Source organism: Nematolebias whitei, chromosome 11 (assembly GCF_014905685.2).
Source record: "Nematolebias whitei isolate Nwh7 chromosome 11, NemWhi1, whole genome shotgun sequence".
Lineage (NCBI taxonomy): Eukaryota > Metazoa > Chordata > Actinopteri > Cyprinodontiformes > Rivulidae > Nematolebias > Nematolebias whitei.
Genome location: NC_056508.1, coordinates 30257581 through 30279649, shown reverse-complemented (window position 1 = coordinate 30279649; position 22069 = coordinate 30257581).

Genomic DNA, 22069 nt, shown 5'->3' with positions numbered 1-22069 from the left:
TTTTTCAGAAATGTTTCACCTTCCACCCGGAAGGCTTCATCAGCCAAGGAAACACACAACACAAAACTGATTCTTCCCCCAAACAGCTTACTCCAAAGTGGATAAACCAATTATGTTGGTGCTAAGATGGTGTCTTTGGCACGCCCCCTCCTCTGTTGCCGGCCCTCTTCTTCATCGACAGTCATGTCAAACTGGTTCAAAACCAAAAGCATGGTTTTGAGCATGGACTTTTTTGGTTTTGAACCAGTTTGACATGACTGTCGACGAGGAATAGGGCCGGCAACAGAGGAGGGGGCGTGCCAAAGACACCATCTTAGCACCAACATAATTAGTTTATCCACTTTGGAGTAAGCTGTTTGGGGGGAAGAATCAGTTTTGTGTGTTGTGTGTTTCCTTGACTGATGAAGCCTTCCGGGTGGAAGGTGAAACGTTTCCGAAAAGAAAAGAAAAAAAAAGAAACTGTCCAGATGACCTGACTGAAAATTGTTGGATTGTATACCTGGATTAATGAGCATGGACTTTTTTGATTTGTCTAAGAGTTAGTCACTGTAACGCAATCCATTTGAAATGAGCTCTGGCCCAGAGAAGACAGCAGAGTTTGGGGAGGATTTTCACATGTGGTCTTTTCTTTGCGTGATAGTACCTGATCCCATATTCCTGGATGACACAGTGAACTGATGATGAATGTTTTGTGGAAATGTTCCTAAGCTTTGGCAGTGAAGTCCACAGCAGAATCAGTTCTGTTGTTATGCAGTACCAGCTGAGAGCCTGAAGATCTCAAGTGTTCAGTGTTGATCTTCAGCACAGAATTTCTCCTCATTCTTTCAATTCTGTGATAATTTCATGACTTGTAGATGATGGGATATTCATAGTCATCACACTTTTCCATTGATATTTTTTTTCTTTAATTGTTCTACTTTTTAGACACAATTTGTTGCACACTGACAAACCTCTACCCATCTTTACTTATAAGAAAAAAAAAATGTTATACTTAGTCTTCCTCCTGACTTGGGACCAATTAACCTAATTATCTGTGAAATGCTCGTCCAGCAGTTTCTTATGGGTACCACATACTTTCACAGCCTTTGCTGCCCCATCCCAACTTTTCTGAGATACAATGCTGTTATCAATATTTAAAAGGTTGAAAAACTTTTTTATTTTAGTTTAAACATTTAATGTGTTTGCTGTGTAAAAATGTGTCTAAAATATGGGTTTATGAAATTTGCAAATCATTTCATGGTGATTTTATTTACATTTTGCACAACATTCCAACTTTTTGGAAATGGTATACATAAAAATCTAAAAAGGAAAACAACGTTTTGCTCACATTTTGTAAGTGCTCTAATAGCAATAAATAATTGTCTAATTTTTGACCGTATTAAATTGATTAAAATCATGTAATTCTGTCATAAGGTTTTTATGTTTTATCTTGTCTTTTACAGTGAAAATAGAAAACTTTTGCTATGACTTCTGATATGGCTAGATATTTATTTCAATTACTTTTGTCAGTGATTACAGGAGGCAGCAATATCCTAGAAAATCTGTGAAAACTGATAGCTTCCAGACTATTTTGTGAGGGATTCCACACAGGCATAAATTTGAGCTCACACTGAAATGTCTGGCTCATAGAGACTTGTTTCATCATTTATGAATCAGAAAATTGGAGGGGAACCCTATAGTCATTACCTACTTCAGCCACATTTCTGATTTAGTGGTCAAATGGATGGATATTGGCTCTATTAGTCCTCATTATCAGTGCAAATTTGGTAATACTGCCAGGTGGGCTCAGCAGGGATTGTAGACAATTATTATGGCAGAGTGGAGACAGAGACAGAGATACCCTGTCTGCAGAGAAGACGAGCAAAAGGGAGAAGGGCAGGAAAGAGGAATGTGATCAGACTCCACATAATGATAACACAGGAGACAGAGATCTGATTGGGATGCAAAACAGTCCCATTCTGCAACACTTAACAACATCTTACGCAAGAAGAGCCCGCAGTTCAGGCACCTAGATGTCGGGACACTGGACAGTGAACACACACACACATATACACACTGCCTGCCCTCTGAAAACCAGTGCATTACTGCTCCAGCACACATTGACAGATCTGCCACTCACCACCAAGACGGATGCTCCTCAAGGGATGATTGCAAACCTTGTTCATTAACTCATTAGTTTTGCTGATCTAACTACTTTTATTAAAGAAAAAAGTGAGCTGAAGGGTCTTGCAGAGCTGGGTCTTCTGTATTTTGGTATTTTGTGCCAACGAGGACCATAGTTGTAACTGTCAAGGGTTGTCAAAACATCCCTGTTAGGCGTTGTAAGTAAAAAGGTTTGGGATAATATTTTCTTCTTTCTTACTTGTCCTTCAACAGAACTATGAGTCAAGGTCTCTGCATGAAATTGTACTACAGTAGACCTATAACTTGTGGCTCTTTATTTTATGATTACAAGATTTGTGATTAAAGCCATGTAGATGACTGGACTTTGGCAACTCACTTAAACCCAAAATTAAATTTTGCATTTTCTTTCAATTTTAAGAGTCTCAAAGATATTTTTCATTCATTGTGCCTCTTTCATCCCCTGTCAGTTTTCCAATTGAAGTGTGTGGACTGCACAGATCTTTCAGAGAGAGGGGCATTTATCATGCACACCCAGCCATGTCAATAGTTGTCCGGCTTAGAGGGCTCATAATGAATCTGAACAGTTGCACACCTACAGCAAATTCATTTACTTTATCAATCCGATAAAAGGAAGTGATAAGATAGCGGCTTGCCACTGTAAGACTACCAGCCTCACCGAGATCACCAAGATCTGCAAACGGCAAAGCTCATTTCTCACAGCAGCCACATGGAGCCTTTATCTGTAGATTACTTAAAACTAGCTAAACCTCATAAGCATGTGCACTTATGAAACCCACTGTTTTCATATTGTTATCAACCAGTTCATCTGTCTGTACGCAAAGAAGCTCCTCCAGCCTCCCTGCATCTACTCTGCTTCTGGTTCAGAAAGTGCTGGAAGAATACAGGTGCTAATATGATTTGGACCTATTCCTTTTATGAAGTTGACCCCCTGTAATTGACATAGACATTCTGGGAATTTGATTAGCTCTTCCTGCTGCTTGAGGGCAGTTGACCATGGCAACTTCATCGTCTGTTTCATGTATGTAGCGCCACCTACTGATGAAATTAGAGAATAACGCAAAGGAGCCAAAATAAACTTCTTCGTCTCTGACTGTGTTTGGATTTTAACACTATAGGCCAAATAAAACATTTGCAACATCTGAGCCATATAATTTATTGGTATTAAAGAAGGAGTTATGAATAAAACAAGAAAAATTATCAATTATTTTTAATGTTTTCCCATTTTTGTTTTAAATGACTAAAAAGTACACATTTATGAATCTTGTTTATTTTTTCTCTCATTCTACAGCTGACAGCAGGCACATAAAATGATATATACATGCAAGCAGAAGTGTACGGGTGTCCCTGTGTGTGCACGCTCGTGAGGTTGCATGTGTCATTACAAAGAAAACTGATAAGAGCCTCTTGAAGCACTTGAGATAAACTTGCTGGCTTAAGTGCACCGACACTGTCACTAACCCATACAAGGCGTGGGAATGCAAGCCTTGAAGAATGGGAAAATCACATCGTGCACTCAAACGGAGCATTCATTCAAAGCGCTGAACAAGAACAAGCTCAATAGCAAAACAGTGTGTCACATGAAGTGAAAATTACTGTAAGTCTATTCATCAGGAGACGTCATTAAAGCTGTCAAACATCAAAGGCTCTCAGATCACAGCTCATTCTACAGAGTGACACCAATAGCCTCATTTATCAGTTTTGTTTGAGTAAGAAAAAGGAAGCGGATGGAGAAAAAAAAAGAAAATCAAGAGACCTGAAAAAGCCTTAAAAGAAAAGGATTGGAAAAAAGTGAAGCACATTGGAATTTAAAGGGTTTAACAAAAAAATAAAAATAATAAATAGGTAGATAAGCGGCCAACACTTTAACAAACAGATAAAGAACAAATGTGAATACTTAAAAATATTTATGTCAAATTGCAATATTTTACACACCAGCAGTATGGAGACTTGTTTGTAGTTGGACTCCCCACCTGGACCAGGCCCCGGCCCCTGAGGCTCTGCATGCTGGCTCAGAGCTTCACACACCTGCACACAGGAAAAAAGTGCACAAAATGCTATCTCCCCTTCTATCAATATCATTTTTATTATCTGCATATCTCACCTTTGTTTGACCTCGCGAGGCGTCAAAAACATCCTTCACTTCGGCCCAGATTTATTAGCGTTTATCATTTTATTAACACGGGAAACATTTTGGGGGGGAGATTTTATTGCTAATTTCTATCCAAATACTCCTTGTAAGAGGACATCTTTAAAGTTTATGCAGCTCATGATCAAATGCTTTTTATATATCCCCAGGCTCTTGTATTCTCCAAATTGCTCCAATAAATAACTTGTAAGTCTAATTATGCAGCAATTAATTGCAGCCAACATGGAATGCCCATCAATCTTGCATTGTGAAAAAGTGGTTTCCAGCACAACCTGGCAGTCCAAATAAGAAATTTGATTAGATTTTGCGAGCACGTGTGAGATTGTGCCTGTGTGCCAGTTTGTCATTATGTGTTCACATGAGTGTGACTGTGTGTGTGTGTGTGTGGGGGGGGGGGGGGGGGGGGGAGAGAGAGAGAGAGAGAGAGAGCATGTGCCCGTGGAGGTTAGGACCAGATCAGATGAGAGAGCTCCATCCCAGCAGCCCAGTTGCTATGGCAGCAGCAGTGAAGGCTGTTTCCATGGCCATAGGAGGAAGCTGGCATACCCCAGTAACAGACCTCCCACTCTTCCTCTCTTCCCATTTCACCCCCCCTCCACTTCGCCTGGCTCCTGACCTGCTGGTGAACCTGCCCAGGGGTCGGAGGTCAATGGCTCGGAGCTGCAGAGTGACAGTGAGGGATGATGAGGGAGAGAATGAGAAAGAGAGGAGTTACACCATACAAATGGGGAGGAGAGATGAGAAAATGAAAAGATGAGACCAAATTTGATTACTATCAAGAGGCGGGGGTGTGTGGGTGGTGGCGATTATGCATTTCAGAAAATGGCTGCGATTTTGCAGAGAGTCTTTAAAATGGAGGGGCATTCCTCTGACTTCTCTGCGACGTGTTTTGTTTGTCGTTGTCTTATTTGCGTCTGAGGTGAAAGACTTTTTAAGGGACAGGGGTCAAGGGAGTGAGAGAGAAGAAGACAATGACTTTCACTCGTTCTTTTTTTGTTTATTGATTTTGTGGGTGTTTGGGGGGTCACAGGAGAAAGTATTTCTCTCCCTGGGTGTGTCAAACCTGTCTGGAGAAAGTAAAGGTGTGTGTGTGTGGTGAGGGTTTTTGAGCTGCAGTTACAGAGGGTTTGTTTAGATTTTTAGGGGGAGGTCAAGTTGACCCCTGACCTCCTTGTTCGAGAGGTCAGACGGTCTTAAGTTTGCTCAGACTACAACTTCCTTTACTTTCATTCACCTTCAGGATGTGTCTTCTTCTTTCATCTTTTCCCTCTTCAGGGTTTGCTACAGTGAGTCATCCTCCTCCATCTGTCCTCTCCTCTGGACATGTCCACACCATCTCAGTCTGGTCTCTCTAACTTTATCTCCCAGTTGTTCAACATGCTGTACCTCTGATGATCTCATTACTAATCGTATCCATCCTTGTCACTCCTAAGGAGAACCTCAACATCTTCATTTCTGCCACTTTCAGTTCTTTATCCTGTCTTTTTGTCAGGTCACTGTCTCAAGACCATATAACATGGTTTCACCACTTTATTTTAAACCTTTCCTTTGACTTTACTGCCACCCTTTTGTCACAAATCCCTCCTAACACATTTTTCCAACAGCTCCATCCTACCTGGACTCTCTTCTTCACTTCTTTACAACACTCCCTGTTTTTCTGGACAGGTGACCCCAAGTACTTGAAGTCCTGCACCTTTGTGACCTCTGCTCCTTGTAGTTTCACTATTCCACCAGCCTCCCTCTCATTCACACACGTACTCTGTCTTACTACAGCTGATTTCATTCCTCTTCTTTCAAGTGCATACCTCCACTTCTCCAAGTTCTCTTCCACCTGATCCCTGTTCTCACCACAGATCACAATGTCATCTGCAAACATCATAGTCCATGGGGATTCCTGCCTGCCCTCATCTGTCGGTCGGTCCATCATCAGATCAAATAAGAAGGGGCTTAGAGACGATCCTTGATGCATTCCCACCTCCACCTTGAAGCTATATGTTACTCCTACAGCACATCTCACCACTGTCCAGCTGTCCTCATACATGTCCTGTACCAGTCCAACATACTTTTCTGTCACTCCATTCCTCATGCAATACCACACTTTCTCCTTCGGCACTCTGTCATATGCTTTTTCTAAATCCACAAAGACACAATGGAGTTCGTTCTGAACCTCTCTATACTTCTCCTTCACCATCCTCAAAGCAAAGATGGCATCTGTGGTGCACTTTCTCTGTATGAAACCATACTGCTACTCACAGATAGTCACCTCTCATCTAAGTCTTGCTTCCACAACTCTCTCCCAGATCTTCATTTTGTGGCTCATCAACTTAATTCCCCTGTAGTTGCAACAACTTTGTAAATCACCATTGTTCTTAAAAATGGACACCAGTGCACTTCTCCTCCATTCCTCAGGCATTTTCTCACCCTCAAATATGCCATTGAATATTTGAGTCTTAAACCTCTCTGCCATAGCTCCTAGATATATCCAAACCTCCACTGGTATGTCATCAGGTCCTACTGCCTTTCCCTTCATTCTTTTGAGAGCTTTCTGGACTTCACCCTCATTAATCTTTCCCATTTCCTGGTCCACAGCTTCTATGACCACTATTATTCTTTCTCTTTCATTCTCTTCATTCATTAGCTCCTCAACGTACTCCTTCCATTTTCTCATCACAGGATCCTCACTTGTTAGAACGTTATCATTCCTATCTTTCACAAGCCTAACCTGCTGCACATCCTTTCCAGTCTGATCCCTCTGTCTTGCCAATCTGTACAGGCCCTTCTCACCCTTTTTAGTGTCCAGCCTCCTGTACAACTCATCATACATCTTCTGCTTTGCCTTAGCTACCTTTTTTTGCTCTATGTTACATCTCCTTATTTTCCTGTCTTCTCTTGTCTTTACGTCTTGGCTAACGTCCTTCTCTGAATAGCTTCTTGAACTTCACTATTCCACCATCAAGTTTCCTTATCGTCTCTTCTCTGTCCAGATGAGATGACACACCAAGTACATTCCTACGTGTCTCTCTAATTACAGTTGCTATATAGTCATCTGGAAGCTTTTTCTTACCACTCAGAGCCTTTAACAGCTCTGTTCTGAATTTCTCACAACATTCTTCTTTCTTCATTTTCCACCATTTGGTCTTCTTCTCTGAATTTACTATTTTATCTTCTTCACAATAACAACCATCCTACACACAACCATCCCCTGTCACAACCTTCCAGTCCCCAATCTCCCTCAGATTTCCTCTTCTACACAGAATGTAGTCTACTTATGTACGTCTTCCTCCACTCAGGTCACTCTATGTTCCTCCCTCTTTTGAAAATAATTGTTCATTACAGCCATTCTCTTGGCAAAATCCACCACCATGTGTCCTTCCAGGTTTCTTTCCTTGACCCCAAACCTACCCATCACTTCCTCATCCTCTTTGTTTCCTTCACCAACAAGCCCATTCAGGTCTGCTCTGATCACCACTCAGAATATGTTCTATCACTTCATCACAAAAACACAACGTTGTTCAAAACATAAACTACAAAACAACATTTAATAAGAGAAATTCAAATTTCTAAATAAAAAAAAGTTGTTTTCTGTTTTATTGGGTTTGATGATGTTCTAGTGAGATGTGTTTAACATTTTTCAATGCTTATGGTCATTTTGTTGCTATTTTTTAACAACAGATGTCACAAATTCAGGGTATTTTTTATGATTTCAGAGAAATTGTGTAAATTATTTCCAGTTTATTGTTGTTTTTTTGCTAATGTTATTACGTCATCTATAGTAAATAATAAAACATGTCTTTACATAAGTAACTGTACAATTACTTTTTTAAAAATTGTATATTTAGTTCTATGTTGTTGTTGTTTTTCTTTGTTAGTTTGTTTATTTGTTTTGGGGTTTGGCCATTGTTGTTAATTGTGTTTTAATTTTTGGTTTATAAAAGCTGCTTGTTCGTTTTCTGTTGTTTTGCTTAAAGCATGATCTGTCATAATTTCTCATGTAGTTTTTGCTTAAAATTTGTTTATAAAAATGCTTTTCTGTTCACTGAAATAGTGTGTTCTAAAACTATGTGGTTTAATAAAATATGTTTGTGTTACTGCATGAAATGTTTTGTTTATGGTACGATGAGTGAAATTATGTTTATTTGTTGTTGTGCTTGTTTGATTGATTTCTGTCTTTTGTTTTATTTGTATGTGTTTGTATTATTTATATTATCATGCTCTATAAGGCCGCAGCGTGTACTTGTGGAATCAGAGATACAAAGAAGATGAAATGAAGACACCCCCCCCCCCCCACACACACACACACACACATCTTACTCAAATTCACTATACCAACAAAACTGCAATGCTACAGCCTATAATAACACATTATGACCAATATACAGCAGGAAATAACCACCGTTGCCTCAATAAAATCTCAGACTTTCATTGAAAAGCGTAGAGGCAGCACTGAAGACTTTGAGGATAACATTACCCCCCAGTGGTAAATGTTAGCTACTGCACACTGAAACTCATCATGAGTGAATGTCATCAGTGAGCTGTACAATCAATCTCCATCTGTAACACTCAGAGGTCCAAAGAGCATCTTTAGAAGAGAGTCTCTTAAACTCTGCATTATTCTTTTTGATGCATGCAAAGTGTCAGCAATATCAGCTGTATCATTTTTATCCATTATTATTTATATTTTGGGGACTGAAGTGGAGCAGAGCCAGAGTTTTGATACCGTCAACCAGAAACCAGCACAGTAGCTGAGAGGGCAGAGCAGTAGCTGCATGTTGGCTTTCCACACATAAACACACAAACGCTGAAGGCTACGCAGACGCAGTCTGACTCTCTGCTGCATTCTTTATCTTCTGCGTGTTCTCCAGATGTTGTGTCCTCTTCGTCACCCCGTTCCTCCGCTCCGCTCCGCTCGGTTCCCTGCCTGGAGACTTGTCACAGCCCCTAACCGCATCAGGAGCACTGCTAGATTGGATATACATGATCTGTCCATCCATCAGTGGAGAGAATGGGAGGGAGAGAAATGGCAGTGTATCTGCGAGGAGCGAGATAGAGACACGAAGAGAAGGAGAAAAATTGGGATGGATCGTCGCTTGAAAGCATGAAACACACAAGCCCCAGAATAAAACAAATGAAAAGACAGACACAAATGGAAGCATATTAAAAACCTGTCTCATATATTACATGCACTGAGCTCATATGTCCAAAGCCACATTGGAATAAATAGTGTTTTCTATGAAGTGCTACTTGGAGACAAAGTTGTATTATCATTTGTTGTGTAATTTTGTGCTGAACGTAGCTTGGCTGTATAGTCAGCAACAAATACAAATTTTATTAAGAAAAGTATAAGAAAGTTTCAAAGATCATTTGTGTGGATTTGTCTTTCAGCATCTGTGTCTCGGATGCAGATTGGGCCGGTGATGCTGAATCACCTCTGTGCGCTCTGAATGAGCTGGAGCACATGTGTTATGGCTCCTGCAGAATGTTTTACACTGTGGGCAGAGACAGTATGGCCTCTGGGAGCTGAGCAAACACTTGTTTATATCTGCAGGTGTTACAGTGATGTCCCCTGTTGCAGACCTGCTAAATCAAGTAAAGTAAGCTCCTGCACCTAAAGGTAAGCTGATATGATACTCTTCTCAGAGTTCATCACATTTCTTTCACCTTATTCATAATATGGTTGAATTTAGGGTGTAGCATATTATTAGGAATTATAGACCCTTAAGCATGAAGGAAACACAAGTGTAAATATCCTTATCTCTAAAAGTGTATTTTTGTTCACAGCATGTAAATAAATTGATTGGTAAAACAATGCATACAGTAAAAACAGAGCAGCTTTTGTCTTTTTTACATGTTTGATGCATGATCGCGTTCTAAAACTTTAGATATGTGCTGCAGTGCTTTTGTTTGATGCTAAATATTCAGTACAAGAAAGGTTCAGACTGAGGTTGCCCCAACACTCCATCGTTCTAAGCCGCGATATCCATCTCATGTCTGCAGCTCTATCTCTTCCACACATTTACAGATGATGTGGTATCACAGCACATCTGTTTATCTCCTCCTTTCCCCCTCTGTCTCCATCTCACTTTTCGTATTTTCTCAGTCTCCTTCTCTCTCCTTTTCCTTGCACCTTTACCTCTGTCCTCTCCTATCTTGGCTTCCATTTTCATACTGTCACCCCTCCCACCAACCCACTACATATCTCCCTCCATCGTTTTTTTCCTCTCCGTCCCCAATCCTCTCGTTTTCTCTCTCTCTTTCTCTCTCCACTGCGTCCTGATGAATTGCCTTCCCCTCCTGGTGAACTCGACCGATAATCCTGGGGAAGCAGTAAAAGACCATCGATCAGCCCTGCAGACAGGTCCACAAGCCACAGCACTGGAACAACACGCTAACAACAAGCCCCTGCACTTGGCTCACAGTTTATGTATATATGTGCATGTATGCATGAGTCAGATTTAGCATACATGCACATATGTACATACAAGTGGAAAATTTATTTTTACAAAAGTAGCTCAAGTTTGCAGGTGGACCTTTCATTGTAGCTTTTTTAAAATAATTTTTATAGGGTGTTTCTTCACACGTGTAAGCCATATGTATCAATGAGATAGAAAAAATCCTCAATCATCGCTGGTTGTGTTTCATGTGCTCTGTGTAGCTGCATGTGTCATCAGCATGCTCAGTGTACACTGAAGAGCTCCCTCTGTGCTCATCCTCTGTGCGTCCTCACGTGATCAACCCCCTGCTGTGACTCATCCTTTCGGAATGTCTGCGTGCATGTGCTACATGTGCATCAGTGTGCATGCTGCAGGATGGTTGTGTGTTTGGTACACTGGATATGCATCTGTGTGTTTGCTTCCTAAATGTTCATGTTTGCCTGCGCGCACGTGTGTGAGTGTAACATATTAATAAATGTATGCAGCACACGCAGAGACCATAAATCATCTGGTGTTCTCCTGGCCTATCCTGATGAAGAGTAGAGAATGCACATAATCCTTGACAAAGCTTGATGGCTATGAAATTGACCAATTGATTGATTGAAACCATTAATTTGCATCATACTTTTATGGCTGAGAAGCCAAGTGATCATTAGTTGGCAACAAGCAAGTAAAGACAGCTGTATTGTTTTATAATTTCCACTGATGCATATCTGACAAAGGACTAGACTCTGTTTTGGTCTTTAGATAATTTACAAGCAAGGCTCTTGCAGTAAGTTATATGGTATAATAGACTGGACTGTGCAAAATCATGTTTGACAACTTTTCATCTTCATCGACCATTTTGCACAAACAAATAAGCCAACCTGAGTGATTCAAACACAAAGCAGCCAGTGGTCATTATTCTATTCACTTAAACATGATAAATGAATGGCTGCATTTATAGAATCCCATTCTTTACATGCCATATTACTACACTCTGCTGTCGCCAGTATGGAGAAGCTTGACCATAAAAAGCCTGTTCCTTGGGAAATAAATCCCTATTTTGACATCTGGTGTGCTGCTTTTCATTGAGGAGACTCGCCATTCATGTTTTATCTCACTTTGTATTTGGGAACTGTTTGTGAGTCCTTGAGTGCCTTTCTCTTTGCTGCCTTTGTTCCTAATGTACTGGCAAGACTGACTTCATTAAGTCCTGCATGCAGCAGACACATTTATGTCCTATTTTTTTCTTTTTCATTTTGCTGTGATACACCACAGCACTGCCACCAAAGCGGAAAATAAAGCCACCACCGAGCTTGAAGTCATGTGCTCTTTGTGGCTGAGGTGACACCACGTGGTTAAAACAGAGAACTGCAGCAAAGACAAAACAACCCACGTCTGCATGCAGCTGGTTCCCACCAGAGAACTAGCCTGCAGTTATCAGACGCTTTTGAACTAAAAGAGAACGAGGCCCGGTGCAGAGCACAAACAGGGCACGCACAGACACCTGCAACAGGTATCTAAAGCATTCCCCAAACACGAGAAGGCGTTCCTGGCTCTGATTCTTCTAATGCTTGTGAAATGAGTTAATGTGAGGGTGTGCATGAAGGTGCAAGTGTCCCTGTGTGCTTTCCTGAGAGTGAAACGCCACCACAGACATTGACAAATCACAGGAGAATGTTCAATTGCAGGTTCTTGCGTCCTGCTGTCATTGGGCCCATCTGTCACAGGCCAAGGCTAGCTGGGAGGCAGGAGGAGGCAGGGAGCGAGGGGCGTCACTCCTCCAGTGGATGATGATCACACCAGAGCTCCTGCCAAGCAGACTGCTGGCCCTGTCTTGCTCCTGTGATCCCTTTGAATTCTTCTACTTCACAGTCGGCTCAAGAGCAATGATACTGCAGTTTTCATACTGACAGCAGTTGTGGGGCAGAGGGGGATTTTCCCACTTGAATACACTACAGTTCTGTGTCCATATCTTTCCATCTTTTTGGCCATGGTGCAGTGCTGACTGCTCCAAATCTTTGCTAAGATTAATTTGGAAGCTTGGGGGGTTATTTTGGCTTATTGTCAATAAATTTATTGCTACAAATGCCATACACAGATGCTCTGTTTCTGGGATGAGTCAATGCAGAGCCCTGCAGCGACATAACTGATCAGACATGCAGGGAGAGAGAGAGAGAAGGAACTGTAATAACCTTTCATGTAACTACAAAAACACTACTTCCTCATCTCTTCTCTTTCCTGTGTCAACTTTTCCTGCAGGAGAGAAAAATCTGGTCATGCAGGCATAGGGTTTCACATGTGCACCCTCTACAGTCAAGGCCAGGAAGTGCCCTTGTTGTTACATGGGAAGAGAAACAAACAAGAAGCCCAATTACAGCCCGACAGTCGTCTATCTGTCAAGCATCTGACAGGAACATAGCAAAGCCAAATATATGACTGCCCCATAAATCACATCATCTCACTCAAACTATCCTGTCTTGTGTGAGTAATTAGTACTATCATGCAAAAGCATTTTGGCGTCCCGAAATACCATTAGATCATTTTACTTTTGATTTTCCATCACTTTTCTCCAAAACCCACACAGTGAAATAGCCAAATGTTCCTGAATATTATAAGCATAAAACTGATTTAGGAGGCACTCAGCAAATCGATCATGCAACAGAATCGTTTAATGTTTAAGGAAGGGCCTTGTGATTTGTGGATGTTGAAACAGAGTTCATATTCCACATTTGAAGATTAGAAAAAGGACCTTGTATTTTCACAGTCAGCTCTAACCACCTCGTACCCCCCTTGCAGCAGTTCCTCCCTGAGAGCTCCATTGCTATTGCAGATGCTTTATGATGGGCAATTTAGCTTCAGCTGCTATCTGAGCCATCTCAGGAATGGACGCGCTTAGAATCAAGTGCAATAAAGCAGAGAGAGACAACTACAGGGAGGGGGAGAAAAGACAGAGAAGAGGGAAAATAAAGAGACGACAAGCTTGTCTGGACAGCCCCTCTGGACAAAAGGTTTGGGGGGTAGGGTGTCCTGTAGAAACACAAACACAAACAGTGGTTTCATGGTTTGACAAGGAGCAGTCGAATCTGGCTGCTTTCACAGGAGCTTCCAAACAAAACCTGGATGAAAATGTTCACATGATGGCTTTTTCAGAAATGAACCATTATTTGTATGTAGCACCGCAGAGGATGTTAAATCTTGTGAAACATTTGCACATGGCCTTTTATAATGAAAGCACATTCAGAAGATTTTTTTTTAAACTAGGTTAACTTCTATGGTTAGATAAGTCAGAATTAAGGTACAGTTAAGAATTAGGCTTGTGGTTGTGTAAGCTATAAAGATACAGAATGTCAAGCGAGACCTTGCAAAGATTAAAGCCCCAACGTGATTGTGTGTGTTTGTGTGTAACATTTGGTCCTTCCCACTGGCCAGGCTTTGTTGAGTCTACAGAGCCCCAGGAAATCTCCTGAGACGGGGAGACAGATTTACGCCCCTGAGAGAGCTTTAAAGCCTGAAACCCAGGCAAAGCAAGTAAGGGCCAAGAGCGGCAAGTGAAGAGAAGCACAATGAGACAGAGAGAGGGAGAGGAGAAAAATAAAAGAAGAGTGGATGGATGAAATATGGCAGAGACTGGTATTCTGATATCAATGGAATGCAACATGGCTGCCTCTCTGCTCATCGCCCTTCACCTCTACTCACATTCCCACTCTGTCTTGTACCTCGTGTCTTCTGCTCTCCACTTTTTCCTACTGCTCCCTTGCACACACACGCACAAAAGCTGGAGCCATAAATCTGCCAAAGAGTGCTGCTGGGATAGAGACACCTAAAGACAGGGCCTATGCTGTGTTTGGAGAGAATGCAGATGTACCTGCCTCCAGCGCATCATCGTCTGTCCCCTTTCCCACTCTCCTCCTCCTCCTCTACACTCCTTCATTTTATCCTCTTGATCTCTCGCTGGAGTTCTCTAGTCTCATGCTCTTTCATGCTCTTAACCCCTTTCAACCTTAACTTGTCTCACATCTCCTCCACTGTTGCCTCAAAACCTCCCTTTTCCCTTTGGTCTTGCTCTAAGGTGATGCTCTTCCACTTAGGAGGGACAAAACATCCCAGCTGAGTCTTATGCCATTGTCATGCTTTAAAATACAGCCAGAACAAAAGGACAGATAATACAGGAAAAAGAAGCAGATGCAAGGTTCACACTGATGTCTTGTTGGGGGACAATGGTAACTAAGACCTGGTCTGCACAACCTGTGTGCTGCAGGTCTTTTATCTGTCTCTGAGTATACATCATTCAGTGACAGGTCTAACTACCTGCAGAGTGATATTTAGTAGTAGCTAGATTCACAGCTATACGCCTATACATGATACGTGTATTGGACAGGGACACCACAAAAGAAACAGAAGAGGTTTGGAGTTGGTTTCATGTTTGCTCATAAAGTGAAACGGTGATGGCAGGTGTAGGTGTTGAGGGGATCTATAAAAGGGAACGTTGTTATTTAGATGGCATAATAACGAAAGCTAGTGTTTCGTCCCATCTGTACCATAGCAGCCATGACGGCCTCCAGACAAATCAAATGCACAAACAAAGCATTCACACTTATGTCTTGACATTATCACAGTCGGGCCTCACATTGTCTTCCAGCCAAAACAAAAGCCCAGACACAGGCACACAAGAGTAAACACACACCGTCCAAACAGATGTGGCCCGTATGACCTGATTTACAGCGAAGTAAACGATTTAAGCCACACATCTCACTCCAACACCTAAACACCTGACAGGGCTCTCATAAATAAGGCTGGCCAGAGACTCCCACGTAATTTACACTTTGGTTATCTGCTAAGCTAACATGTAACAGGTCTCCACTCCATATTTCACCACCCACATCTCACTATGAGCTGGAAAAGATAGAAGTGCAAAAGTACATCCAGAAAGAAGAGGAGGGGCAAGAGAACTTCAAAAGCTTCAGTGCAAAGGATTGCATTTTGGGACATGATGTGGATCTCGGGTTAATGTGTGTGTGGGGAGGGGTTTGCGTGCTTGCGTGCGTGCGTACGTGCATGAATGACCCCGGCCCAGGGCGTAGCCTAAACCAGACTGGCCACAGACCATCTTAGATCAAGGCCCACAGCCAGGAGTTCTACTTGGACATCTCTCATAAATCCTCCAGCTTTTGTCTGTTTGCTCTTTCTCTGGCTGAAACTTATCCTCTTCCATTAAGAGTGATGGATCAGCAGCTCTAAGAGCGTGAGAGACCCGGAGAAAATAGGTCCTTGCAAATATTGTAGTTTACACTGAAAATGCAACAGAAATACGTGTAAAAGCAGCAACAAATGTAAAAAAAAATATCCAAATATAGCTATAGTAGGATTTTCAGGAGATTATAGTTCTGATTTTAATTAAGGGAAAGTAATTTTTACTTAATATTTTAGTTGCAGTCTGGCCAAGCTCCCTTCAATTTGACAGCATCTGTGCGCCCTCTGGTGGATGTTTCCTGCAATAATCACACCCAGCCACAGTGTCTTGTAGCAACTGTTTTAACAAATTTAATTTCTACATTGAACATTTACGATACCACGTTTGCAATTAAAATAAAGATAAAAGAGGATAATTTGTGTTTATTCTGTTTTTCAAATGGAAGTTAAATTAAGGACAGATGTAAAAAAAAAAAAAAAAAAAACATCGCACACAAATCAAGTTTGTTTGTTTTATTTTTCCACCAGAAGGAACTAGCTGTAGGTATGCGAATTATTTCCCCACGAGGATGACAAAAGTTTGGCAAGCAATATTGCAAAATTTCTCCACCTGTTGGAACAGCAATCTCACATGAGCAGCTGTGCGATGCATCTCTGGGTGGGTCTTTTCGCTCTAAGACTGTGTAGTAATAACACGTAAAATGTGTTTTCCTGTGTTTGTTGGCTATGTGGAAAGATTAAATGCTAATATATCATTTCACAGTTTTGAAAACCATCCACATCAATCATTTATATTGCACTATTCAGACATCAAAACAAAGCAGATGAAAACAACTGAAATCTCTTTTGTTGCAGCAAAGCTCCAATAACCTCAAAATTTAAATGTTGCAATCCCCCGATCACAGATTATTTCTATAAACAAGATAATACACATTCCAACACGTGATACCATTTAATGGATGGGAGCTGCTGCATCAGGCTGCAGCTGCAGGCCAGTTGAGGATGTTGCCCTCAGGTGGTAAATGTGAAACACAGCAGCAGTGAATGTGAAGTTCATCAGATGGATGAAAGATTCACTACTGACGCTTTCATTCGCTCACTTGTTTAGCATCCTGTTTATGTTCAAATGAATTGCCTTTTTTGATTTAGATTGTGTTTGTGTGGACGTGTGTTGAGGAAGTGACGCTCATGCGCAGTCCTCAAGTGAGAGCTGGGCTTTGTTTGGGAATGTTGCTCTCATGCGCTTGCGCGTTCCTTTGCTGGACAGAGTAGGCACATAAAGCCTGGTAAATTGCACCAGGGCAATAAAATGGCAATAAAATGACAACAACAGTGCATTAATCCATCACCAGAGAGCGCTGGAGGTACTGTAAAGACCTCCGGCTGGAGTCGAGGATGATTTCTAAGATGCAGCACCCACTCAGTTTGTCAGGGGTCAGAGAGAAGCCTCTTATTCCTTGTGGATAATGCACATATTAATAACTAGCAGCAAGTAAACAGCCATAAAAGGATACCCCAACTTTATATTAAATGGTTAGGTTTATTTTAATTAGAGGATAGAAATAATAAAATGGCACTTGGAAGTAGCAGGGGACTGAGATAGAGCTCCAGCTTTCTACTTTTATATGCAGCAGTGGATGTTTTTATGCAAGCTCTTCCATAGAGGCAGAGCTTCTCTGTTATAGTACAGCCCCCTCCAGCATGCTGCCTTCCCTCCTGGCTCCATGCGGCTCCTGCAGAAAGAGAGCTTTATTTAGGAGCACCTGGATTTATGTGCAGGAACCAGAAGCAGCAGGTGATGGAAACTGCTGGCGCTGTAGGTTGGCTGTGGCCAGGGGGTTCTGGCAAGGTTGTAAGTGGACCCACTGGGTCACGCAGTCATTTCCTGTTTCCCTACATCCTAGCTCTCTTTTTACAGTTGTTCTAGTCCAGTCTGCCTTCATCTACTGCTCCTGCTTTCCTGCCAGCATTACTTCCTCCAATAGGAAACAGATGAGCAGCTCAGAGTCTGAGGTGGCCGTGATTTGCCCTTCCCATCATCAAGGCAACACATCTGACATAGATTTTCACATAGTTGGGTCTAAAAAAAAATCCTTTTAAAGATGTCGTTTTGGGAATGATGCAGCCTTGATTAACACAAGTTGCTTTTATTTTCCCTCTAAAACCTACAAAATGTGTTTTTTACAAGTTTCAATGTGCCAATATACTCGTTAGGTTGCAGATTTTGCACTAATTTCAACATATTTGCATCTTTCTACTGACATCATGATGACTTTCTGACAAAACACGCCATCTTTGAGAAAGAGCTAGCAGAGTAAATCAGTTCAGATGAAACTAACAGCTGTCAGCTATTGGACACAAACAGCATTCTAAACTGAGCCAGGTGTGTACATGCCAGAGCGCAAAGGTCAAAAGTGGAAACACACGATCCACTCTTTCTTGTTCTTCCTGCTCGTCTCCCTTTAATGGTTTCGACTTGGTCAAAAGAATAAAAGCTTTCTGTCAAAATGAACTAATGAACATTCACATAATGATTATGTAACGTGCAGTTTGGCACATGGTGAACAGATTTCAAACCAGCCAACACAAGTGTGGTGAAATTAAAAGGCAGAGAACGGCATAAAAAACTTGGAAAAAAGAACAACTACGCAAAAATATTGGACGAACTGTGAGAACACAGGCAACGTAAGAAGCGTCTCTGTTTTGCAGAGACGTGTTTGGTCTGTTCAAGTTCCCAGACTCTTACACATCTACTGTACCCCCTCTCCTCCATCACACGGCTGTGTCTGGGTTTACTTCTGGCCAGCGGTTGAAATGAACGACTTAGTGTTTAGACATGGCTGTTTGGATAAATTGGACCACATGTGTCACACATCCCTTAAGTTAAAGCGCCCTCAGAAGTGAAACATCCAAGGCACATTATATTTCACCAAGACTTGCTCATGAATTAGCGTGCAGAACATTCACCTAAGTTTTATTACGATTGTGTTTACTGCTAATCAGTGTAATGGACTTGACTAATAGCGCTTGAATGTGTGTTTAACTTATATATTCTGTGAGCCTTGAGCGATGACAAGGCTCTTACAAGGACTGAATTATTAAACCTATTCAAGAACCTGCCAGGAGCCCCCTTATCATGTGCGGTGTAACATCTATGCCTTCTCATATGTGTTAGATTTGTTATGCAGTGTGGCTTCATAAAGTATTTATCACAGCTTTATAAGACTCCAAATTTTTTTTTTTTTTTTTTAGAGCTGGGTATAAGCCTTGCAGCATTTTAACTTCTGCCAGGACGGATCAGTTAATACGAACCTCCGCATCTCCTCTTGAAATAAATACCACAACGCAAAACCAGAGGAATTTCTTGGCCTCTCTGAACTCTAATCCCTGATCGAAACAGAAACGACTGAAACGTAACGTTCATTTGGCTTCTTGCAACTGCAGAGTTCCTCAGCACACAGATGTGATTATTCACAGCTGGATTTTACTTACTCGGTTATAAGCTTTGCATATACTACCTCGAGCATGTAATGCTTCAGGTTGATATACAGTGTAACATTAGATAGTTTACAGCGCTGCGCTGTGTCAAGGTTGGCTGTGGCTGGGGGCACAAGCAGGAGGTGGGGGGGACTGTGGTGGTCAGCGTTGGGTCAGAAAGACCGTCGCAGCTCCGGGCTGGCGGGAAGCCAGCCTCTGTACGTGTCTGCTCTGAATGTTAATGGATTAACGCTTGCCACACATACAGCCATGCTGGGGGAAACTCAAGATGACTTTTAACGTGAAGGGCCGCCAATAAGTCGCCATCATAAATTCAGGGACACAAGCTGTCTGTACCAGCATGGCAGTCGGTTGTGTTTCCTCCAGGCTGAGGGGCTGTGTGATGGGGGAGCAGGTGGGCTGACCTTGCCTCACCCAGCCTCAAAATCTGATCAGAGTATGCTGGCTGCAATGGCCTTGCTGAATAAGATATTCAGCAGGCATGCCGTTTTCCTTAGAAGCTAGCTTCCTGGTTATGTTTGTACACAGTGTTTAAACCCAGACCCTGCAGATTTAGCATTCTCTAACACAATAGGCAGCCATTCTCTGACAAAATGTTTCTCTTAATAGCTTTAAACAGCCAACTTAGGCTTGTCTAATGCGAGTTTCCACATGGCAAAGTGAGCAGTCGGTTTAATACTTAGATGCCGTGCAGTGACAGTCCCAGTTGCTCTGTGTAATTTAACAGCAGGGGGACAATGAGCTAATCTTGCAGAAGAACTTGCGTTTACCAATTTAAAATCAATAAAGATGCATTGTTTTTTTAACTTGAGCCGTGCTGTAAATAAGAGCTTGGTTCAAAGAGCACTTCATTGGGGGGGTCATTTTAAAGCCATTGATACATTCGACTGCAAAGTTTCACATGCATTTTGACACTAATGTATCCATTTTTTCTTAATCATTTTGTTGTTGCACTGCAAGCAATTAGGTATATTTATGTCAGTGGATGATTTCTAGCCATGTATTGATGAAGTGAACCGTAAGAAATCATTAGCTGCGTGGTTTGAAATAGTTGAAAGCAAAACAAGTGGCACAGGATGGTGGGAGGGAAAAAGTTATGGTGTTGGAATTTGTAATCCAATTATCCTATTCTAGAAAATAAAACAGTGCGCTGTGTTTTCCTATGATTTTCTGTCTCTATCCGCCACAGAGTTTGCTTAATGTCCTCAATCTTTTCTTGCTCGCTCTTCAGTGCAAATTAATTTATGGTCTAATTACAAGACAAGCCTGCAGATATGAAGGAACACAAATCACTGGTCCTTACCAGATGGCAGAAAAACGGCACAGGATAATTGAAAATCTAGAAGTGGATCAATATTTAGAAGCCCAAGGTTACATGAAGTGTGACACTACTTTTAACATGGAAATATGATGCATTACATCCGCAGGCTAATTGGCTTTTGTTTTTTTGGTACTGAATGAGTGAAAAGCGTCTTGCCCTGGTTTCTCAATACAGTAGCAATCATTTTAAGCAATCACATATCTTCTTCTTGCAACCCTAATTAAGCAGAAATGTACTGGCTTAGTTTTATATGTATACCTGCAGCAATGTTCACTCGCTTGCTCTGTTGGTCAGTAGTAGGTCTCAGGGTTTCCTTTATGACACAATGTTCCATGAAAGCTCCAAGCCCCACCATGTCACAGACCATCTCTGGCCCACCCAACCCCTCTCTCCAGCATTTACCTCTGGCCTGTTAAAAATGATATCAGTGCATGGAGGGCAAGCATTAGCATTTGCATTTTATTGGAAGCACAGAGATTTAGAGCAGAGGATATATCAGCTCTGAGCAGACAGAATTAGTTAACAATGCATTACCTGCCTTTTATGGCAGCTATAACTCTTACCCCCTGGTGGGGAGAGGAGATGAAGGGAGGGGTGTGGAGGAGGAGGAGGAAGAGGGTGGTGAAGGGGAAACGCAGTCAGAAGAAGGTTGGTAGAAGGGAAGGGGGCATTTAGAACGTATAGGTTTTGTCTGTGGTGCTTCACTGCACATTAAGTGTGATAGCCACGCAAATTAGAGCATCACTTTGCAATCACCTTCATACAGATCAGTGCTCAGTGCAGAGGGATGATCAGACAGCTGACGGACATTTTTATCTAAATGCAACAAGGTAAGGAGACACAGCTGTTGGACAGCTGTGCTCACGATACCAGAAAAAAGAAATCCCACATTTTCTAGTTTTGTTTTCAGCGCACTGTCATGAGTTGGGATCATCAGTATGCGAGCACCTTTGTATCCCTGAGCAAGCCGCAACTCTGATTAAACCCACTATGATAGTCCCTGTCCCTCACCACAGCTACAGTAGTTCCTACGGCACTCATTTATTCGAATGTGCTGCAAGACGACCCACCTCTGCTATGGGTTGTACCCTGTGGAACTCATTTGCACCAGGAGTTAGTGGTGGGGGAGTGTGTTTGAGGTGCAAAGAGCCTGTTGCGAATAAATAAATTTTTTTACAGCAACACATAATCGCCACCGAGACATGAAATACCACACTCTGCAAGACACAGATGGACAAAAAAAAAAGGAATAAAACATTCTGAATATTTAGTCATGTGTTAAGAATATCAGTTCGCTGCACAACTCAACCAGATTTTTCTATTCCCTTCACTCATGTTTTCTCCTATAATTGG